This window comes from Chiloscyllium punctatum, chromosome 3 (genome assembly GCF_047496795.1).
Source record: "Chiloscyllium punctatum isolate Juve2018m chromosome 3, sChiPun1.3, whole genome shotgun sequence".
NCBI lineage: Eukaryota > Metazoa > Chordata > Chondrichthyes > Orectolobiformes > Hemiscylliidae > Chiloscyllium > Chiloscyllium punctatum.
This window is the reverse complement of record NC_092741.1, coordinates 44509784-44533491: the sequence shown is the minus strand read 5'-3', so window position 1 is coordinate 44533491 and position 23708 is coordinate 44509784. Positions and strand designations below refer to the sequence as shown.

At 44.1% G+C, this 23708-nt stretch overlaps 1 protein-coding gene across 8 annotated transcripts in view; it reads left to right on the top strand.

Annotated features, from left to right (window-relative positions):
• Positions 1–23708, top strand: part of sobpa (sine oculis binding protein homolog (Drosophila) a) — a 361393-nt gene that overhangs the window by 85771 nt on the left and 251914 nt on the right. The window lies entirely within an intron of this gene.

The following is a 23708-nucleotide window of genomic DNA, read 5'->3' as shown; positions in this document are numbered from 1 at the left end:
CCTCATAAAGTGTGGTGCCCAGAACTGAACCTGTATTCTATAGAGTTTGATCATAACTTCCTTATGTTTATATTCTGTGCTCCTTTTCATAAAGTCTGTGATGATGCATGCTTTGCTTTCTGATCCCTTAACCTATCCTGCCCTTCAATGACCTGTACTACCAGATCCTTCTGCTCCTGTAGCCTCTTTAGAGTTTATATTGTCAGTCCACATCCTTCCTACCAATATGAATCACTTTACACATCTCTGCATGAAATCTCACCTGCCACTTGTTCACCTTTTTTACCTGTCCTCTTGAAGTTCTATACAAACCTTCTCATTGTTCACAATATCCCCATGTTTTATATTATCTGCACATTTCAAAATTGCAACTTGTACACCAAAATTTATGTCACTAATATATCAAGAAGGTGGATTCTCACACCAATCACTGGGGAAATTCACGATAAACTTACAATAAAATGGCCAACGACCACTATTTTCTGTTTCCTGTCACTCACACAATCTTGCATCCATGTCACCATTGTACCTTTTAGATACTTTCTCATCAATCTGTTCAGAGATGTTATTACAATGTCATTACAAGCTTTTGGAGCTGATGGGACATGACCTAAGTCTTCTGGCTCAGAGGTAGGGACACTATCACTCTGTCACAAGAGACTTCATTGTACCCTCTATTCTATGAATTGATCTTTGCTCACCTGTCTGTTGTTTGGGCACTTTATCAAAAGATTTTAGAAGTCCATGTACCACATGTACCAAAACTTCAGTATGTTCATTAAACGTGAGTTGCCCTTAAGTAATCTGATGACTACATTGTATTTTGCTGAGTAAGGACCGATGCAAAGTAGTCATTTAATACCTCAGCCATGTTCCACTCCCCTCCAACCTCCACATATAAATCTCTATTCAGTCAAAAATTGACCCCACTGCTTTTATTGACCCTTTTCTATGTATACAGTAGCCCTTTGGATGTTAATTCATTTTCATTGCTGGTGTCTTTTTATACTGCCTCATTGTTTTTCTTATTTATTCTGAATCTTCTATATTTGGACTGGTTCTTGATTAGATTATGTAGGTGGCATCTAGATGACACTTTTTGTCATCGTCATCTTTATCTCTTATCAACTAAGGAGCCCTGAATTTCTTTTCCCACGCCAATTAGAATCAAAGATTTACTGTCGGAATTTATGCAAAAGGTCAACTATTTTTCCAGAGACAAGAACATAACTAAAGTTACCTTTTTCTTTATTGTTAAAATAAATCCAGGTGTTGTGAAGTTCTTCTGGCCATTGATGAGAACTTACAACAAAATAAACTGCAGAAGCTGGTGATACAGCTGGGTGGCAATGGTTTGGGGGTATTATCGGGAGATTATTAATCCAGAAACTCAGTTAATGTTCTAGGTTCAAATCCTGCCATAGTGGAATTTGAATTCAGTAAAGAATCTGGAGTTAAGCGTCTGGTTCACTCTTGTCCTTTAGGGAAGCAATCTGTCATCCTTACCTAGTCTTGCTTACACGTGACTCCAGACCCACAACAATGTGGTTGACTCCTAATTGCCCTTTGGGCAGTTAGGGTTGGGCAGTAAATGCTGGTCTGGCCAGAGATGCCCACATCCTGTGAGTGAATAAAAGAGTACAAAATAGAATCAAAATGCCCATTTTGGGTTTGCATGTAGATCTTTTTTCTTGACTAATCCATAGGCAGGGCTTTCCTCAAATGTCCCTGTTTGTCAGCATCACAGAAAGAAAATCCCCACTCTGAACACAGGATTAACTTAGTCAATAGTCACATGACGACAACTCTTCCAGCACATCAGCGCTCGGAATGGAAGTCCAAACAGCAGTTCATGCACACAGAGTGGTCATCTGATCAACAAATAGCTTATATGTTGGAGGATGGAAGAAATGAATATGAGAATGGAGACTTTTGATGGATGAATGGAGATGGATTGACTCTTACTCTCTTACTCATTATCATCTTGAGATGCTGCACAGATGACCCATTTAAAAAAAAGCTCGTGCAGAATTCCTTCCATAAAATAAAATCAAACCGACTCGCTTACCAAGGCTTCTTCCTAATTCCCAACATATGGATACATTTCAAGCATTCATAACAAGGGGAATGGAAGAGAATAGGTAAGTTTTGATACAGCTGTACAGAGCTTTAGTGGGACCTTCTCCCAAGTATTGTTTGTAGTTTTGTTCTCCTTATTTAAACTAAGGTATAATTGTGTTTGGAGTAGCTCAGAGAAGGTTTCCCATAATCATTGCTGCGATATGGGGTGAACATCTGCAGGATGCTACATGTTATGGGGAGACTAGGATTAGAGGGATGCAGTTTAGGTATAGGGAGTCTCCATTCCAAGATTGATGAGAGATTTTAATCATCTGAGGAACCTTGTTCAGTGGAACTCTCTCTCTCCCAAAAATCAGTGAAGGCTGAGTCATTAAATTCGTTTAAGGTGGAGTTCGCCTGCACTAATGCCAAATCTATTAAAACTTAGGTTTGAAATTCAGATTTTTAATGCTTCAACCTGCCATTTGATTCAAAATTGCATATTCTTGGTGATCAATAACCCCCCATTTCCCAACCCCAAAGAAGACTGTTATTCAAAAAGGCAAATCTGACTCTCATAAAATGGTGACATTTAGTTTTGAGGTTATTTAGATTATTGTTAAATTTTCACCAATAACTAAGAATATCCCAGCTTTTGTTCCCCACTTTTACATTGCCCTCTGGCAATAGAAGGCAATTTCATGGATTGCATTTTGTGCAAGTAGCACATTTCAATGATCAGGTTTTATCTTCTATTCATGAAGCCAGATTGAAAGCAACATGGCTGAGAAAAAAGACAAAACTAAGCCAAATATTTACCACTTGAAAATAATCAAACTATTTTTGAGGAACAAAAAAATACTTGAGGTAAATAATGAGCATTTCAAATCATCATCAAAAAAACCCTAAGAATATTACAGGATGTCATCAGCTATGCACATCAGTTAAGTCTCTAATGCTTTATCCCTGTGGGATAAAGTTGAGTTGCTTTGACAGATTTAAGAGGTAGCCTGATGCTCTTCATTAGTAGGGGGAGTACATGAAGTATTCCCTGTGCTGGATGGAAATTTATGGAGTTTGTCACCTCAGGCTTCGGCTATATTGAAGCCTGCAGATTACCAACTATTGCTCTCTCTTGACTAATTTATGCTCTGCTGCATGTAGCCATTATTGAACTGGCTTGACTTATACCTCCCCAACAGAAGGCAGCAGAGAGGGCAATATAATAAAATGCTGAGGTCTTGCAAGGTATTACATGGCCATTTGGAGGTGGCACTGAGGGCAGCGAGGGTACTCTGGATGGGGAGCTTCAAAGTCCATCACCAAGCATCATTGAGTAGTACTACAACTGACTAAGCTGGCCAAGTCCTGAAGGATCTATCTGCAAAACTGGGCCTGTGGTAGGAGGTTAAGGAACCAACACTACCTGCTTGATATTATCTCTCCTTGAAACTAATGGTTGGAGAAACCACTGCACAATCCTTGAAGAGATGAGGCCTGTCTTTACACCGAGTATGTCCTTTGTCATATTTAGGGCACTTCAACCTCATTAAATGGATCGTTTCAGATTAGACTGAGTAGCTTAAAACTGGGCACCAGTGAGGGGCTGTGAGCCAATAGCAGCAGCAGAATGATGTTTAGTGACCACCATCTGAAACCTTGTGGACTAGCATCACCAACGCTCTCATCGTCAGTTGGCCCTTGATTTGACAGCAGGCTGGTGGTTTTTGCCATGTGTCGTCATGTGACTGAACGGCCAGTTCTCAACCTGCAGATCTTCGGGCCGCTGGACCAGAAAATCCCATGGGGCAAAGGGATCCAGAGCATAGCATTTGCTTCCTTTTCTGTCCTCCTTTAATGCCATCATCGTTAAGGTTTTTAGACACACAGCATGATATGGATTGATGGACAAGTTGATACCAGTTTGGGCTCTTCCTAGTCATTAATATCAACGCTGCTGCACTTCAAGGAGAGCTTCAGAGTCCATTTGTAATATTTGATGTGTCTAGCCCTGGAGCGATGGCCATTTGAGAGTTGGGAAATCAGGATTTGGAGATGCTTTTTGATCATTTACGATGGAATGAACACATCCAACTTTGACTTTGCAGGAGTTTTGCCTGAATGCTGGCAGAGCTGGCTACCAGAAGGACACTAGTCTTTGGTGCCATTACCATCATGCTGAAGCATGAATTCTGAGGGCTATTGAAGAGAAACAAAAGTAAAGTAACAGCCTATAGAATCTTTCACTAACAGGATGACGTGCATGCTTCACTCAGAAACAGCATGTATTGGAAAGAGCAAAGCAATCCCACAATGAACTGATCAGATCAAAGATCTGCAGTGCTGCCATATCTAATCTCAAATGGTGGTGCATAAGAAAGCAATGAAAAGATGGAGAAGACTCCCTGTACAAGCCCACCCGCGATAATGGGACCCAACACAAGTGCCAAACAAAAGGCTGAAGCACTTGCAGCCGTCTTCAACTTGAGATATTCAACTTCAAAGTGGATATACCCACCTTGGCCCCCAGCATCACAGATTCACTCCATTGATGTCAAGGAACAGCTGGACATCAATGGTATAGACCCTGGCCACATCTTCACGGTTGAGCTGAATACCTTTCCTCCACTTTTACCCATGCCCTTAGCGAAGCTGTTCTAGTACCACCACAACACTAGTCTCTACTCAAACAAGTGGAAAATTTCCAAGGTATGTCTTGTCTCCAAACGCAGGACAAATCCACTTTGGTTAGTTACTCTAGCTCGTCAACAAAGTGATGTAAGGTTTTGTTGACAATGCAATATTCAGCATTCAGAGAGCATTGGCCATGCTCATCAATTCTCAGTTTGCATTCCATGTGAACTAATCAACTCCAGACTTGTTTACAGCCTTGGTGTGAATCATAGAATCCCCACAGTGTGTAAGCAGACCATTTGACCCATGAGGTCACACCTACCCTCCTAACAGCATTCCACCCAGACCCATCCTGCCCCCTCCCCATCCCTGCAACACTGCATTTCCCATGGCTAATCCACCTAACCTGCACATCTTTGTACTGAGAGAATGTAAATAAAGCAGCTGAATTGTAAAGGGGAGGTAAGAATGAATGCCCTTGATATTAGCCCTCATTTGACTGAGACAAGGAAGCACAACAAAAGTGGAGTCAAGTGGAATTGGGGAACAACTCTCCACTAGTTGGAGTCATACTTAGCATAAAGGAAGATGGTTCTGGTTGTTCAGGCATAATAATTTAGCATGAATGGTGGGTCGGTTAACAGACAGCAAGTTAAGATAAGGAATGAATGGTACATTTTCCAATTGGCAGGCTGTAGCTAGTGCATTATCTCAAGATAAACGCTAACGTCTTAGTTATTTGAAGAGGAATATATCTTAAGTTTGCTGAAATAAAGTTAGGTTGGAAATAAAGCTTTGACAATAATATACAAAGAATGAGAAGATATGTAGAGAGTAAGGGAGTGCACAACAAGATGACAGATGCAGTGTATTGTGGAGAAGTGTGAGATTATTCACTTTGAATGGAAGAATAGAAAAATGTAATATATTTTAAAAGGTATATATGTTGATGTTCAGAGAGACCTGCAAGTGTTCAAACAAGGAACACAAAGCTATTGTGCTGGACAGTCAGCAATTAGAAACTGGATTAGTGGTGCTGGAAGAGCACAGTAGTTCAGGCAGCATCCAAGGAGCTTCGAAATCAACGTTTCGGGCAAAAGCCCTTCATCAGGAATAAAGGCAGTGAGCCTGAAGCGTGAAGTGATAAGCTAGAGGAGGGTGAGGGTGGGGAGAAGTAGCATAGAGTACAATGAGTGAGTGAGGGAGGGGATGAAGGTGACAGGTCAGGGAGGAGAGGGGGGAGTGGATAGGTGGAAAAGGAGATAGGTAGGACAAGTCATGGGGGCAGTGCTGAGCTGGAAGTTTGGAACTAGGGTGAGGTGGGGGAAAGGGAAATGAGGAAACTGTTGAAGTCCAGATTGATGTCCTTGGGTTGAAGTGTTCCAAGGCAGAAGATGAGGCGTTCTTCCTTCAGGCGTCTGGTGGTGAGGGAGCGGCGGTGAAGGAGGCCCAGGACCTGCATGTCCTCAGCAGAGTGGGAGGGGGAGTTGAAAAGTTGGGCCACGGAGCGGTGTGGTTGATTGGTGCGGGTGTCTCGGAGATGTTCCCTAAAGCGCTCTGCTAGGAGGCGCCCAGTCTCCCCAATGTAGAGGAGACCACATCGGGAGCAACGGATACAATAAATGATATTAGTGGATGTGCAAGTAAAACTTTGATAGATGTGGAAGGCTCCTTTAGGGCCTTGGATAGAGGTGAGGGAGGAGGTGTGGGCGCAGGTTTTACAGTTCCTGCGGTGGCAGGGGCAAGTGCCAGGACGGGAGGGTGGGTTGTAGGGGGGTGTGGACTTGACCAGGTAGTCACGGAGGGAACGGTCTTTGCGAAAGGCGGAAAGGGGTGGGGAGGGAAATATATTCCTTGTGGTGGGGTCTGTTTGGAGGTGGCGGAAATATTGGCGGATGATTTGGTTTATGCGAAGGTTGGTAGGGTGGAAGGTGAGCACCAGGGGCGTTCTGTCCTTGTTACAGTTGGAGGGATGGAGTCTGAGGGCGGAGGTGCGGGATGTAGACGAGATGCGTTGGAGGGCATCTTTAACCACGTGGGAAGGGAAATTGCGGTCTCTAAAGAAGGAGGCCATCTGGTGTGTTCTGTGGTGGAACTGGTCCTCCTGGGAGCAGATCCGGTGGAGGCGGAGGAATTGGGAATATGGGATGGCATTTTTGCAAGAGGTAGGGTGGGAAGAGGTGTAATCCAGGTAGCTGTGGGAGTCGGTGGGTTTGTAAAAAATGTCAGTGTCAAGTCGGTCGTCATTGATGGAGATGGAGAGGTCCAGGAAGGGGAGAGAGGTGTCAGAGATGGTCCAGGTAAATTTAAGGTCAGGGTGGAATGTGTTGGTGAAGTTGATGAATTGCTCAACCTCCTCGCGGGAGCACGAGGTGGCGCCAATGCAGTCATCAATGTAGCGGAGGAAGAGGTGGGGAGTGGTCCCGGTGTAATTACGGAAGATCAACTGCTCTACATAGCCAAAGAGACTGGCATAGCTGGGGCCCATACATGTGCCCATGGCTACCCCTTTGGTCTGGAGGAAGTGGGAGGATTCAAAGGAGAAATTGTTAAGGGTGAGGACCAATTCGGCCAAATGAATGACAGTGTCGGTGGAAGGGTACTGTTGGGGACGTCTGGAGAGGAAAAAACGGAGGGCTTGGAGGCCCTGGTCATGGCGGATGGAGGTGTAGAGGGATTGGATATCCATGGTGAAGATGAGGCATTGGGGGGGGCCGTAGAAATGGAAGTCTTGTTGGAGGAGGTGGAGGGCGTGGGTGGTGTCTCGAACATATGTGGGGAGTTCCTGGACTAGGGGGGATAGGACAGTGTTGAGGTAGGTAGAGATGAGTTCAGTGAGGCAGGAGCATGCTGAGACAATGGGTCGGCCAGGGTGGTCAGGCTTGTGGATCTTGGGAAGGAGGTAGAACCGGGCAGTGCGGGGTTCCCGGACTATGAGGTTGGAAGCTGTGGGTGGGAGATCTCCTGAGGTGATGAGGTTCTGTATGGTCTGGGAGATGATGGTTTGGTGATGGGGGGTGGGGTCATGGTCGAGGGGGCAGTAGGAAGAGATGACGTTTGGCTTCAGCGGTGTAGAGGTCCGTGCGCCAGACTACCACTGCGCCCCCTTTTATCCGCTGGCTTGATGGTGAGGTTGGGTTTGGAGCAGAGGGATTGGAGGGCTGCGCGTTTTGAGGGTGAGAGGTTGGAGTGGGGGAGGGGTGTAGACAGGTTGAGGCGGTTAATGTCCCGGCGGCAATTGTAAATGAAGAGGTCAAGGGCAGGTAATAGGCCAGCGCGAGGTGTCCAGGTGAATGCAGTGTGTTGGAGGTGGAGAAGGCAGGTGGCATATTGGCTTTTATTGCAAGGGAGCTGGACTGTAAGAATAAAGAAATCTTACTACAATTATACATGATTGTTTGGTGAAACAACATTTGGATTGCTGTGAGTAGGTTTAGGGATAGCCAATTTTAAGGAAGTTTACACTCACACTAGATTGTGGTCAATGATGGTGGCATCATTGTGAGCAGAGTTGTTGACTTGGGTTTGCTTCCTGGATTTCACAGCTTAGAGGGTGTTATGGTTCAGGATACTGTTCTTACCATTGAGCCAGAATGTTTCTGTTCAGATCTTGCCTGTCCCAGAGGTGTGTCACAATATGTCTAAAAAGTTTGTTTAGAATTAGTTACTCAAACAAATATATTGGAGACAGTTAACTACCGCTTCTTAGTCCAAGCAAACGTTCCCTTGATATTCTCTGGAGTGAGAGTGTTGTCCTGTAGTAAGAGGCTGAGTAAATTGAGTCTATGTTCTTGGCAGTTCAGAAGAATGAGAAGTAATTGCTTTCAAGTTTACAGGATTTAGAAAGGGGTTTGACCAGGCAAATGCTTAGAAGGAAATCCTTAACACACAGGCACTGTCTCAGGATAAGAGACTATCCATTTAGAACATAGAGGAGCAAAACTTCTTCAGTTGATGAAATGTTCTATTTTGGGATTCTCTACCCTCAAGGCTTGTGGACACTTCATCACTGCATGTTTTACGGCTGTGATGTACAAATTATTGGGATCTCAGGGAACTAAGGGATAAGGGGAGACTACATGTAAAGTGTTGATGAAGCCAAAGATGAGCCATGATTGAATGGCAGAAGTTTGTTTGGGCCCTTCCTGCTCCTGTTTCTTATGTTATTTTCATACCAACTCCAAGACATCATGACAAGTGTTCTTGAATGTATTGACTTTGGCTCAAACATCTTCAGCTGCTTTTATCAATGACCATCCTTCCATCATATTGTCAGAAGTAGGGGTGTTTGCTGATGATGGCACAGTGGGCTGTATTGTTCCTAACTGCTTAGATACAAACAGTCCAAGCCACATGCAGTAAAACCTGAATAACATTCAGGCTTGGACATGAGTGGTAATTAATTGCAACTTCACACAAGTGACGGGCAATTGTCATATCCTACAAGAGTGTATCTACCTTTCCTTGACCTTTAGAATTTTAAACATTGCTGAATACCCCATTGCCATAAACCTGGAGGCAACCATTGACCCAGAAACTGAATTAAACTAAGTGCATAAATACTGTGGTTACAGACACAGTTCAGAGACTGAATGCAACAAGTAGCTCAACTCCTCACTCTTGTTCTCCATCTGTAAAGCACAAGACATGAACATGATGGAATACTCTTCATGTGCCTAAATGGGTGCAGCTCCAACAGCACTCAAGCAGATTGACACTGTCCAGGACAGTGCCGTCCTGTGGGCGGCACGGTGGCACAGTGGTTAGCACTGCTGCCTCACAGCGCCGGAGACCCGGGTTCAATTCCCGCCTCAGGCGACTGACTGTGTGGAGTTTGCACGTTCTCCCCGTGTCTGCGTGGGTTTCCTCCGGGTGCTCCGGTTTCCTCCCACAGTCCAAAGATGTGCAGGTCAGGTGAATTGGCCATGCTAAATTGCCCGTAGTGTTAGGTAAGGGGTAGATGTAGGGGTATGGGTGGGTTACGCGGTGTGGACTTGTTGGCCCGAAGGGCCTGTTTCCATTCTGTAAGTAATCTAATCTAATCTAAAAACAGCTCACTTGATCAGCACCACTTCACAGATACGAACTCTCTCCATCATTGGGGTACAGTGGCAACAGTGTGTATCATCTACAAGACAGACTGCAGCTACTCCCCAGTGCTTCTTTAAGAATCTTTCAAACTCTTGACCACTGCCATCTCGAAGGATGAGGGTAGCAGGTTCATTTGAATACCCCCCTTTACTGTCCTAACATGGAAATATTTATCACCCTCCTTTTTCATCAAACTGAAGGAACTCCCTAACAGCACTTTAGAGTTATTTGGATCTACAGCTTGGTTCAAGGGCCTTTGACCCATCACATCCATGCTGGTCAAAAACAGCCTCTCTGCTCCTGTCTTCCAGCATGTCTCACAGCCTCATATGCCTTGGCACTGCAACTGCACATCTAAATGCTTCTTTGACCTCATTAGTGTTTCTACCTCTCCAGACTCCCACCACCCCTGAGGTGAAAACGTTTTTCCTCACATCCCTCCAAGCCTCTTACACCTTCCCTAAATATCTGCCCCAGGTTATTGATCCCTCCATTAAGGGGAAGAGTTCTTTCCTGTTTACCCTAACTATGCCCCCATGATTTTATATATCTCAATCATGTCCCCTCTATAAGGAAAACAGTATACTTTAGAAAACAGTATATTTACCTACAGTATATCGTGCTGACAGCATCAGTTGAAAAAGAAGGTTCACCACCTCCTTGACAAGGACAATTCGAAGTGGGCGGTGTGTTCTAGACTAGCCAGGGATGTCCATGTCCCATGAAACATTTTTATGAATGACTTTTTCTGTGCTTGCTTTATGTAACCAGACATGCCTTTAATCTGAGAATTCATCTTTTCAAAGACTAATTAATTTAATCTGAAAATCAGAGGTTTAAGAATTGTTAAATGGCATGTTGATTCCATTCATGCAATGTAATATGGAATTGAAATCGAATGGTCTGATCTTCATAATAATTGTGAGTTTGTCTGCAATTCCTCTGTCAACTCTTTTAATAAGCACCGAAAAGCCTTCAGTAATAAATGAACTACTTCATCCCAAACATTACAATATACTTATCACGATATTTCACCATGTCTCTCAGCCCAGTATTTATAGTAACTTTATTTATAGTTCTTTATTTTTGTAATCTCAGTTAAAAATGACACACTTGCAGTTTCCTCAAGGTAAGACCCTGAGTTGAGATACCCCTTTAGGATTGGGACCAGTTGAAGGATATTTCTGGAGAGGGAGAGAGAGAGGAATGTAAACATTCAATGGCTAATTGTCTCCTTCGATAAGAAAAAAAAATTGAGCTGTGTATTTTGAAATAAAAATATTTGACAGCCACTGTAGTGGAATAGATTATCATAACAGCAATTAAGAGACCTTCAAATAAACTCAGTGACACAAGGTTAATTGAGTTTTCATCTCTGCTTTGTATTGCACTGGGTAAATGATCTGTCACAGCCAATGCTGTTGCCACAGTCATAGAATTAAGTGAGCTGGATTATTGCTGGAAACATACTTGTCGTACATACTCTTTCTACTTATGGTGCTGTCAGAAGCACTTGGATCAGATATTAATCTGGTATATTTTCAATATGTGTGGAGTTAAACAAATGATCAAAAATCCCCATATCTTTTGTATAAACTGGTGCCTAATGATGTATGCATAGACGTACCAGAATGGTGCTGCTTGGTGACTTGATATGCTGATTTCATGTGGGCAAATTAATCAGGAAAAGTTAATTAGATGGATCTCTTGCTTCTTTCCACGTTCACTGCCAGAACTCCATGGAGACGGTGTGAACAAGCCATTGTGTTAGGCTCCAGCATTTTCTTTCCCTGCCGACAATCTGGGAAAAGATTCCCTTTCTGTAGTGCAGATAAAAATGTTCACCACACAAATATAATGTTTGACCACGTTTAATTAGTTTGAAGCACTTCATACAGTGACTCCGGCACATAAACACGCTTGGAATATTTTTATTGTGCTTACAGTCCAATTTCAAGTTTATCTGTGATATTGGACTGTTGCATGGCAGTAAGGATGTGTATTGTGAAGGAACACTGATGTTCAGACAGAGGTCTGAGACATAAGGGTTAGGGTCTGGTGAAGAATAGAAATTCATGGTTTCTATGATATCTTCAGTTCATTGGGATTTAGCATTTCAAATATTCAGACAAATATAAACACAAAAGTCTTTTGAGCAGGTGCTTCAGTTGAACTGTGTTGGGGCCAATTTCCTGGCAAATGCAATACCTATGGCTGTGCAGAGGATTTAAAATAGTGGGAGGCTTTAGGAGAGGGGAAATGTAGGCTTACGTAGCAAAAGAACATGACAGCATTGCAGACCATTACATCATCAGGACATCTAGATCCATAACGCAGAAAAAGGCCCTTTGGCCCATCGAGTCTGTGCCCCTCCAAAACAAACCACCAACTAAATCTAATCCCATTAATTTGCATACTGAATACATGGAATGGAACAGGTGGGGGGCAAAAGTGAAAAACATAGAATAACAGCAGCAAAGAGGAACATGGGGCAAACCAATGCTAAATGGTCAATATTAATGACTCTTTCATGGCACAGTGACTCAGTGGTTGGCACTGCTGCCTCACTATGCCAGAGACCCAGATTCAATTCCACCCTCAGGCGACTATCTGTGTGGAGTTTGCACATTCTCCCCATGTCTGCATGCATTTCCTTTCGGTGCTCCAGTTTCCTGCCAAGGTACGAAGATGTGTCCATAGCGTTTTGGGATGTGCAGGCCAGGTGGATTAGTCATGGGAAATGCAGGGTTACAGGGATGGGGTGGGTCTCGGTGGGATGCTCTTAAGAGGGTCGGTGTGGACTCGATAGGCTGAATGGTCTGCTTCCACACTGTAGGGATTCTATGATTTCATGAAATACACATGGCCTTTGGAACAATATAAATGAATTACCAACACAAATGCAGGTTATTATGATAATACAGTGATTACAGAGACATGATTGTAAGGAGATGACAGCTGAGAAAGGGTTCGTCATGTTTGGGATCCTTGAAGGGAAGGGGGTGCAGCCCTAAGTCGTGGTCTACATAGGCACCAACGACATAGGTAGGAAAAGAGATGGGAATTTAAGGCAGAAATTCAAGCTCTAAGCTAGGGTGGAAGCTTGGAGCTAGAACAAACAGTTGTTGGCTCTGTTAGTTGCCCGCGCTACATGCTAGCAAGGCAACGAATAGGGTGAGAGAGAGGAGTTGAACACGTGACTACAAGGATGGTACAGGACGGAGGGTTTCAGATACTTGGATAATTGGGGCTTATTCTGGGGTAGGTGGGACCTCTATGAACAGGATGGTCTACACCTGAACCAATATCCTGGGGGAGGATATTTGCCAATACACTTTGGAAGGGTTTAAACTAATTCAGCAGGGGGTTGGATACCTAAATTGTAGCTCCAGTGTCGAGGAGGTTGAGAGCAGTGAGGTCAGAAATTAGGTTTCAAGGTCGCAAGAATTCACTGGCAAGCTGGAAGGTGGTTTAAAGTGTGTCTACTTCAACGCCAGGAGCATCTGGAATAAGGTGGGTGAACTTGCAGCATGGGGCGGTACCTGGGACTTCGATGTTGTGGCCATTTTGGAGATATGGATAGAGCAATGACAGGAACGGTTGTTGCAGATTCCGGGATTTAGATATTTCAGTACGACCAAGGAAGATGGTTATAAAAGGGGGCGGTGTGGCATTGTTAGTCAAAGACAGTGTTACGATGGTAGGATGTTTGAGGAGTTGTCTTCTGCGGTAGTATGGACTGGGGTTAGAAACAGGAAAGGAGTGGTCACCCTGTTGGGAGTTTTCTATAGGCCTCTAAATAGTTTCAGAGATGTAGAGGATAGGATAGCAAAGTTCTGGATAGGAGAGAGAGCAACACAGTAATTATTAGGGGGACTTTAATTTCCCAAATATTGACTGGGAATACTATAGTTCAAATACTTTAGATGGATCAGTTTTTGTCCGATATGTGCAGGAAGGTTTCCTGACTCAATATGTAGACAGGCCAACAATAACCCCGGCCAGGTGTTAGATTTGGAAGTAGGTGAGCACTTTGGTGATTGTGACCACAATTCAGTTACATTTACTTCAGCGATAGAAAGGGACAGGTATATACTGCAGGGCAACAATTATTGCTGGGGGAAAGGCAATGATGATGTGATTAGGCAAGATTTAGGATGCATAGGATGGGAAAGGAAACTGCAGGGTATGGGCACAATTGAAATGTGGAGCTTATTCAAGGAACTGCTACTGTGGGTCATTGATAAGTATGTACCTGTCAGGCAGGGAGGAAGCTGTAGAGCGCGGAGCTGTGGTTTACTAAAGAAGGTAAATCTCTTGTCAAGAGGAAGAAGAAGGCTTATGTTTGAATGAGATGTGAAGGTTCAGTTAGGGCACTTGAGAGTTACAAATTAGCTAGGAAAGACCTAAAGAGAAAGCTAAGAAGAGCCAGGAGGGGACATGAGAAGTCGTTGGCAGATAGGATCAAGGAAAACCCTAAAGCTTCCTATAGGTATATCAGGAATAAAAGAATGACTAGAGAAAGACTAGGGCCAATCAAGGACCGTAATGGAAAGTTGTGCATGGAGTCCGAGGAAATAGGAGAAGCGCCAAATGAATGTTTTCATCAATATTCACACTGGAACAAGACAATGCAGTTGAGGAGAATACTGAGACACAGGCTACTAGACTAGATTGTGTTTCACAAGAAGGAGGTGTTAGCAATTCTGGAAAATGTGAAAGTAGCTAAGACCTGGGCTGGATGGGATGAATCATAGGATTCTCTGGGAAGCCAGGGAGGTGATTGCAGAGCATTTGGCTTTGATCTGTATGTCGTCATTGTCTGCAAGAATAGTGCCAGAAGCCTGAAGGATAACTAATGTTGTCCCCTTCTTCAAGAAGGGGAGTAGAGACAACCTTTGTGATTATAGGCCAGTGAGCCTTACTTTGGTTGTGGGTAAACTATTGGAAAAGATTAAAAGAGAGAGGATTTATAATCATCCAGAGAGGAATAAGTTGATTAGGGATGGCCAACATGATTTTGTGAAGGGTCTGTCGTGCCTCACAAGCCTTATGAGTTCTTTGAGAAGGTGACCAAACAGGTGGATGAGGGCAGAGCGGTGGATGTGGTGTATATGGATTTCAGTAAGGTGTTTTATATGGTTCCCTATGGTAGGCCATTGCACAAATTAAGGAGGCATGGGATTGAGGGTGATTTAGCAGTTTGGATCAGAAATTGGCTAGCTGAAAGAAGACAGAGGGTGGTGGTTGATGGGAAAATATTCATCTTGGAGTTCAGTTACCAGTGGTGTACCGCAAGGCTCGGTGTTGGGTCCACTACTGTTCGTCATTTTTATAAATAACCTAGATGAGGGCGTAGAAGGCTGGGTTAGTAAATTTGTGGATGACATTAAGGTTGGTGGAGTTATGGATAGTGCTGAAGAATGTTGCAGGTTACAGAGGGACATAGATAAGCTGCAGAGCTGGACTGAGAGATGGCAAATGGAGTTTGATGCGGTAAAGTGTGAGGTGATTCACTTTGGAAGGGACAACAGGAATAAAGAGTACTGGGCTAATGGTAAGATTCTTAGCAGAGAAATCTCAGTTTCCATGTACACAGATCTCTGAAAGTTGCCACCCAGATTGATAGGGTTGTTAAGAAAGCATACGGTGCATTAGCTTTTATTGGTTAAAGGGATTGAGTTTTGCAACCATGAGGTCATGCTGCAGCTGTACAAAACTCTTGGAGTATTGTGTACAGTTCTGGTCACTGCATTATAGTAAGGATGTGGAATCTTTGGAGAGGAGATTTACCAGGATTTTGGCTGGTATGGAGGGAAGGTCTTATGAGGAAAGGCTGAGGGACTTGAGGCTGTTTTCATTACAGAGAAGAAAGTTGAGAGGTGACTTAAATGAGACATATAAGATAATCAGAGGGTTAGATAGGGTGGACAGGGAGAGCCTTTTTCCTTGGATGGCAATGGCTAGCATGAGGGGACTTAGCTTTAAATTGAGGGGTGATAGATATAGGACAGATGTCAGAGGTAGTTTTTTTACTCAGGGAGTAATGGGGTGTGGAGCACTCTGCCTGCAACAGTAGTAAACTCACCAACTTTAAGGGCATTTAAATGGTCATTGGATAGACATATGGATGAGAATGGAATAGTGAAGGATAGATAGGTTTCAGCTTGGTTCCACAGTCAGCACAACATTGAGGGCCGAAGAGCCTGTACTGCGAATTTACTGTGGAAAAGGACATGGAAGATATACAATGTAGGGAAATAGATGGTGACATCTTGGAAAAAAATGTCCATATTACAGAGGAGGAAGTGTTGAATGTCTTGAAATGCATAAAGGTGAATAAATCCCCTGGACCAGATCAGGTGTACCCTAGAACTCTTTGGGAAGCTAGAGAAGTGATTGCTGGGCTCCTTGCTGAGATATTCACAGGTGAGGTGCTGGAAGACTGGAGGTTGGCTAACGTGGTGCCACTAGGTAAAAACAATGACTGCAGATGCTGGAAACCAGATTCTGGATTAGTGGTGCTGGAAGAGCAAAGCAGTTCAGACAGCATCCAAGGAGCAGTAAAATCGATGTTTTGGGCAAAAGCCCTTCATCAGGAATACAGGCAGAGTGCCTGAAGGGTGGAGAGATAAATGAGAGAAGGGTGGGGGTGGGGAGAAAGTAGCATAGAGTACAATAGGGGAGTGGGGGTGGGGATGGAGGTGATAGATCAGGGAGGAAGGTGGAATAGATAAGTGGAAAAGAAGATAGGCAGGTAGGACAAGTCGTGGGGACAGTGCTAAGCTGGAAGTTTGGAACTGGGGTGAGGTGGGGGAAAGGGAAATGAGGAAACTGTTGAAGTCCACATTGATGCCCTGGGGTTGAAGTGTTCCGAGGCGGAAGATGAGGCGTTCTTCCTCCAGGCGTCGGGTGGTGAGGGAGCGGCGGTGAAGGAGGCCCAGGACCTCCATGTCCTTGGCAGAGTAGGAGGGGGAATTGAAATGTTGGCCCACGGGGCGGTGTGATTGATTGGTGCCACTGTTTAAGAAGGGTGGTAAGGACAAGCCAGTGAACTATAGACCAGTGAGCCGAAAGTCAATGGCGGGCAAGTTGTTGGTGGGAATTGTTGGGGACAGGACACACATGTATTTGGAAAGGCAAGGACTGATTAGGGATAGTCAATATGGCTTTGTGCTTGGGAAATCATGTCTTACAACTTAATTGAGTTTTTTGAAGGAGTAACAAAAAGGATTGATGAGGGCAGAGCAGTAGATGTGATCTATATGGACTTCAGTAAGGCGTTCGACAAGGTTCCCCATGGGAGACTGATTAGCAAGGTTAGATCTCATGGAATACAGGAAGAACTACCCATTTGGATACAGAACTGGTTCAAAGGTAGAAAACAGATGGTGGTGTTGGAGGGTTGTTTTTCAGACTGGAGGCCTGTGACCAGTGGAGTGCCACAAGGATTGGTGCTGGGCCCTCTACTTTTTGTCATTTATATAAATGATTTGGATGCGAGCATAAGAGGTACAGTTAGTAAGTTTGCAGATGATATCAAAATTGGAGGTGTAGTGGACAGCAAAGAAGGTTACCTAAGATTACAACAGGAACTTGATCAGATGGGCCAATGGGCTGAGAAGTGGCAGATGGAGTTTAATTCAGATAAATGCAAGGTGCTGCATTTTGGGAAAGCAAATCTTAGCAGGACTTATACACTTAATGGTAATGTCCTCAGGAGTGTTGCTGAACAAAGAGACCTTGGAGTGCAGGTTCATAGCTCCTTGAAAGTGGAGTTGCAGGTAGATAGGAAAGTGAAGAAGGCGTTTGGTATGCCTTCCGTTATCAGTCAGAGTATTGAGTACAGGAGTTGGGAGGTCATGCTGTGGCTGTACAGGACATTGGTTAGGCCACTGTTGGAATATTGCATGCAATTCTGGTCTCCTTCCTATCAGAAAGATGTTGTGAAGCTTGTAAATCTTTCTGAACCCTTTCAAGAATGTTGCCAGGGTTGGAGGATTTGAGCTATAGGGAGAGACTGAATAGGCTGGGGCTGTTTTCTTTGGAGTGTCGGAGGCTGAGGGGTGACCTTATAGAGGTTTCCAAAATTATGAGGGGCATGGATAGGATAAATAGGCAAAGTCTTTTCCCTGGGGTGGGGGAGCCCAGACCTTGAGGGCATAGGTTTAGTGTGAGAGAGGAAAGATATAAAAGAAACCTAAGAGGCAACATTTTCACTCAGAGGGTGATACATGTATGGAATGAGCTACCAGAGGAAGTGGTGGAGGCTGGTACAATTGCAACATTTAAGAGGCATTTGGATGGGTATATGAATAGGAAGGGTTTGGAGGGATATTGACTAGGTGCTGGCAGATAGACTGGGTCGGCATGGACGGGTTGGACCGAAGGGTCTGTTTCCATGCTGTACATCTCTACGACTCTATGGCTCTATGTTCTAAACATTTGGGGTATATGACATTTCAGAGGGACCAGCAGCAGGAAGGGATGGTGGTGTAGTTTGTTAGTATGTAATGGAATATAAGTATGATAGGACGAGATCATCATGGATCAGATCGATAGATAAAATTTGACTGAGGGAAGAAGATACTGGTGGAAGTCCTCTTTTGGCCCCTTAACAGTACCTATACCGGAGAACACAATAAATCAGGAGATAATGTGGGCATGTCAAAAAGACAAAGCATTAACCATGATAACATTAAACTTTGTGTCGATTAGGGAAATCAAGTTGACTGAGGTAGCCGTGCGAAAGAACTGATAGTTTCTTCCAGCAAAATGTTGCAGACCCAACCAGTGATCAGGCAATTTGGGTCTGAGAATGTGTAGTGCAATGGGTTTCATAAAGAATCTGAGTAAAAGATCCCCAGTGGAACAGTGACCATAATTTAGCATTCAGTTTGGGGATTACTAACTAGGAGTGGAAACAACTGTGCTAAACTTAAATAAAGGTAATTATAAAGGAATGAAGGCAGCGTTGGCTGGAATAGACAAGGGAAGGAGTTCAGCGGAAAATACAGTTGATAATCAATTGTAAAAATTTTAAAACTTAGTTCATGATTCGAAATAAACATACATCCCAGTGATGAAGAAGGATTCTCAGAAAGGGAGAAACCAATCACAGTTAACCAAGAAACTTAAAGATAGCATCAACTTGAAAGGGAGAGAAAATATGCAATGGTCAGGTTTACTGGTAAGCCGAGTGCATTGGGAAAGGTTTAACAACCAACCAAAGATGACCCAAAAGTAATAGAAGGAAAAAATAAACTGAGGGTAAACTAACAAGTATAAAATACAATACAATACAGGAACAGGCCCTTCAGCCCACCAGGTCTGCACTGATTCCTAGTCCTTAAGTAGACCCACTACATATTGCTCATACACGGTATCTATCACTCTGTTCACCTCATGTTCATGTGTCTGTCAAGATAAACCTTAAACATTGGTAACTTGCCTACTTTCATCACCCCTTGGATTGTCTCCACTGTGAAGACAGAGGCTGAGAGGTGACCTGACAGAGATTAGCAAAGTTATGAGGGACACAAATACAGTGGATAGTCAGAGGCTTTTTACTATGGAGGATAATGGGCTCATCTTTGTTAATCCATATTCCGACCTAGCTTGGTGTTTCTCAGAAACTAATTAAGAATCATCATTTTCAGTGTGTTCCAGGCACCCACCACCCTCTGGGTGAAAAATTTTCCCTGCACTTCTCCCCTGAACGTGCCCCTCTCATCTTGAACCTGTGCCCTCATATACTTGATCTTTCCATGCTGGGGAGAAAGCCTCTGGCTATCCATCCTTTCTATGCCCTTCATAATTTTGTCGACCTTTATCAGGTCACCCCTCAGCCTCTGGCTTTCCAGTGAAAACAATCTGAGTTTGTCCAACCTCTCCTCATACCTAAAACCCTCCAGACCAGGCAACATCCTGATAAACCTTCTCTACACCCTCTCCAAAGCATCCATGTCCTCCTGGTAGTGTCATGACCAAAATTGGCATGCAATATTCCAAATGTAGCCTCACTGAAATTTTCTACAGCTGTAACACAATTTGCTAACTTTTATATTTGATGCCCCGGCTGATAAAGGCAAGCTGTTTGTCTTCTTGACCACCTTTATCTATCCATGTTGCCACTTTCAGGGAGCTGTGGACCTGTCCATCCATAGCTCTCTGTATGTCAATACTCCTAAGGGTTCTGCCATTTGTTTGTATAATTCACTCCTGAATTTGATCTTTCAAAATGCATCACCTTGTGTTTGTCTGGATTAAAGTCCATCTGCCATTTCTCTGCCCAAATCTGCACTCTGTCTATATCTTGCTGTGTTCTTTGTGACAGTCCTCCTCACTGTCTGCAACTCCACCAATTTGAGTGTCATCTCCAAACTTACTAAGCAGACCACCTATATTTTCCTCCAGATTATTCAAATGTATTACAAACAACAAAGAGCCCCTCACTGATTCCTGCAGAACATCACGAGTTACTGATCTCTATTCTGAAAAGTATCCTTCCACCACCACTCTCTGTTTTCTATGACCAAGCCATCTCACTCCAGATCCCATGAGACTCTATCTTCTGTACCAGCCTGCCACGAGTTACTTTACCAAATGCCTTACTAATATCCATGTCAACAACACCCACTGCCCTTCCCTCAGCAATCATTCTTGTCACTCCCCTCAAAGAACTCAATCAGGTTGACAAGACAAGACCTTCCCCACACAAACCCATGCTGCCTATCACTAACAAGTCCATTTGCTTCCAAATGTGAATAAATCCTGTCTCTCAATATCTTCTCCTATAGCTTCCCCACCTGTGATGTCAGGTTCACCGGCCTAAAATTAGCTGGATTATTTCTGTTTCCCTTCTTAAACAAAGGAACAACATTGGCCATTCGGTAGTCCTTTGGGACCTCACATGAGGCCAAAGAAGATGCAAAGATATCTGTTACAGCCCCAGCTATTTCCTCCCTTGCTTCCCACAGTATCCTGGAATAGATCCCCTGGCCCTGAGGACTTGTCTGCCTTAATTGACACCCGAAGTATTTTCCTTCATTATATTGACGTGCCCAAGAGTACACGCATCTTTTCCTAACCTTAACATCCCTCACGCCCCTCTCTTTGGTGAATACTGATGTAAAGTGCTCATTAAGAATCCTCAGCCATTTCCTCTGGCTTCACACATAACATCCCTCCTTATCCTTGAGTGGACCAAAACTTCCCTAGTTACCCTCTTGCTCCTAATATGTAAGACATTCCTTGGGATTCTCCTTAACCCTACTGGCCAAGAATATTTCATGGCCCCCTTAGCCCCGTTTGAGCTACTTCTTACTTTCTCTATATTCTTCCAAGGACTTTTGTTTTTAGTTGCTTAGACCTTAGGTATGCTTCCTTTTTATTTGACTAAGTCAATAGCTTTCCCTGTCATCCAAGGTTCTCCAATCCTGCCACTCCTGACCTTCATTTTCACAGGAACATGCCTGTCTTGCACTCGAATCAACTGGTCTTTAAAAGAGTCCCATTTGTCAGATGCTGATTTACCCTCGAACAGCCGCTCCCAATCCATACACTTCAATTTGCATAATTCGGTTATAATTGGCCTTACCACAGTTTAACACCTTCATCCAAAGTCCACTCTTGTCCTTATCCATAAGTATCCAAAAACCTATGGAATTATGGTCACTATTCCCAAAATGCTCCCCCACTGAAACTTTGATCACCTTGATGGGCTCATTTCCAAATACCAGGACTTCCTCATTGGACTACTCATGTACTGTTTCACAAAACCCTCTGGACACACTTAACAAATTGGGGGTCCTTGTACATAAATAAAGAAAGCCAGCATCCAGGTTCAACAGGTAACAGTGAAGGCTGTTAAAATGTTTCCGGTAGTTCAAAGGGAATGAGCTACAAAAATAGGAAAGTCGTGATAGAGCTATACAAGGCACTATTTCGTCCACACTTGAACACCGTGAACATTTTTGGTCCCATTATCTAAGGAAAGATGTACTGGCATTTTTTGGAACCTTTCTGTGTACAAATTGGCTGCCATGTTTGTTATGTAACATCAATAACTCTACTTTTCCTCTCCCATTCTGCTTTTGACAAATAACATCATCATTTTCAGATCTACTTTGTGATGTGTGGCGAACTAAGATTTGTAAACTGACAGTATGTATGTTGTAAATTGTTTCATTTTCTACATAACATGCATTGGCTTTGAAAAAATGACAAAAGTCCATTCTGAAGGATGTGACACAAATAAGTGTTATCCATTTTCATACCTGGAGTGTTTAATGTTTATTTTAGAAAGTCTCATTTTCGTTTACAGGTCCACACAGCAACAGTTATGTCATTACACCAAGAAGAAATTTATTCAAAATAAAATTCCTGTCAGCTTTTCTACCACTGTTCTCTTGCGCATCATGCGAGTAGGCATTCCATTCTCAGTGCCAATACATGCAACCGCTAACCTTACTGTTGTAGCACACTGAATTTTATATGAATGAATTTTCAAAAATGTCAAGTATGAAACTAATTGCATTTCAAGCTAATCCATTTTTAAATATGTGACTGTCACATTGAGGCACAACCACATTCACCCCTTATGATGTGACTTGCTGTTAGTGTCACAGTTCTGGATTAGTGGTGCTGGAAGAGCACAGCAGTTCAGGCAGCATCCAAGGAGCTTCGAAATCGACGTTTCGGGCAAAAGCCCTTCATCAGGAATAAAGGCAGTGAGCCTGAAGCGTGGAGTGATAAGCTAGAGGAGGGTGGGGGTGGGGAGAAAGTAGCATAGAGTACAATGGGTGAGTGGGGGAGGGGATGAAGGTGATAGGTCAGGGAGGAGAGGGTGGAGTGGATAGGGGGTAAAGGAGATAGGCAGGTAGGACAAGTCCGGACAAGTCATGGGGACAGTGCTGAGCTGGAAGTTTGGAACTAGGGTGAGGTGGGAAAGGGAAATGAGGAAACTGTTGAAGTCCACATCGATGCCCTGGGGTTGAAGTGTTCCGAGGCGGAAGATGAGGCGTTCTTCCTCCAGGCGTCTGGTGGTGAAGGAGCGGCGGTGAAGGAGGCCCAGGACCTCCATGTCCTTGGCAGAGTGGGAGGGGGAGTTGAAATGTTGGGCCACGGGGCAGTGTGGTTGATTGGTGCGGGTGTCTCGGAGATGTTCCCTAAAGCGCTCTGCTAGGAGGCGCCCAGTCTCCCCAATGTAGAGGAGACCGCATCGGGAGCAACGGATACAATAAATGATATTAGTGGATGTGCAAGTAAAACTTTGATGGATGTGGAAGGCTCCTTTGGGGCCTTGGATAGAGGTGAGGGAGGAGGTGTGGGCGCAGGTTTTACAGTTCCTGCGGTGGCAGGGGAAAGTGTCAGGATGGGAGGGTGGGTTGTAGGGGGGCGTGGACCTGACCAGGTAGTCACAGAGGGAACTGTCTTTGCGGAAGGTGGAAAGGGGTGGGGAGGGAAATATATCCCTGGTGGTGGGGTCTGTTTGGAGGTGGCAGAAATGTCGGCGGATGATTTGATTTATGCAAAGGTTGGTAGGGTGGAAGGTGAGCACCAGGGGTGTTCTGTCCTTGTTACGGTTGGAGGGGTGTGGTCTGAGGGCGGAGGTGCGGGATGTGGACGAGATGCGTTGGAGGGCATCTTTAACCACGGGGTAAGCGAAATTGCGGTCTCCAAAGAAGGAGGTCATTTAGTGCATTCTGTGGTGGAACTGGTCCTCCTGGGAGCAGATATGGCAGAGGTGGAGGAATTGGGAATACGGAATGGCATTTTTGCAAGAGGTAGGGTGGGAAGAGATGTAATCCAGGTAGCTGTGGGAGTCGGTGGGTTTGTAAAAAATGTCAGTGTCAAGTCGGTCGTCATTAATAGAGATGGAGAGGTCCAGGAAGGGGAGGGAGGTGTCACAGATGGTCCAG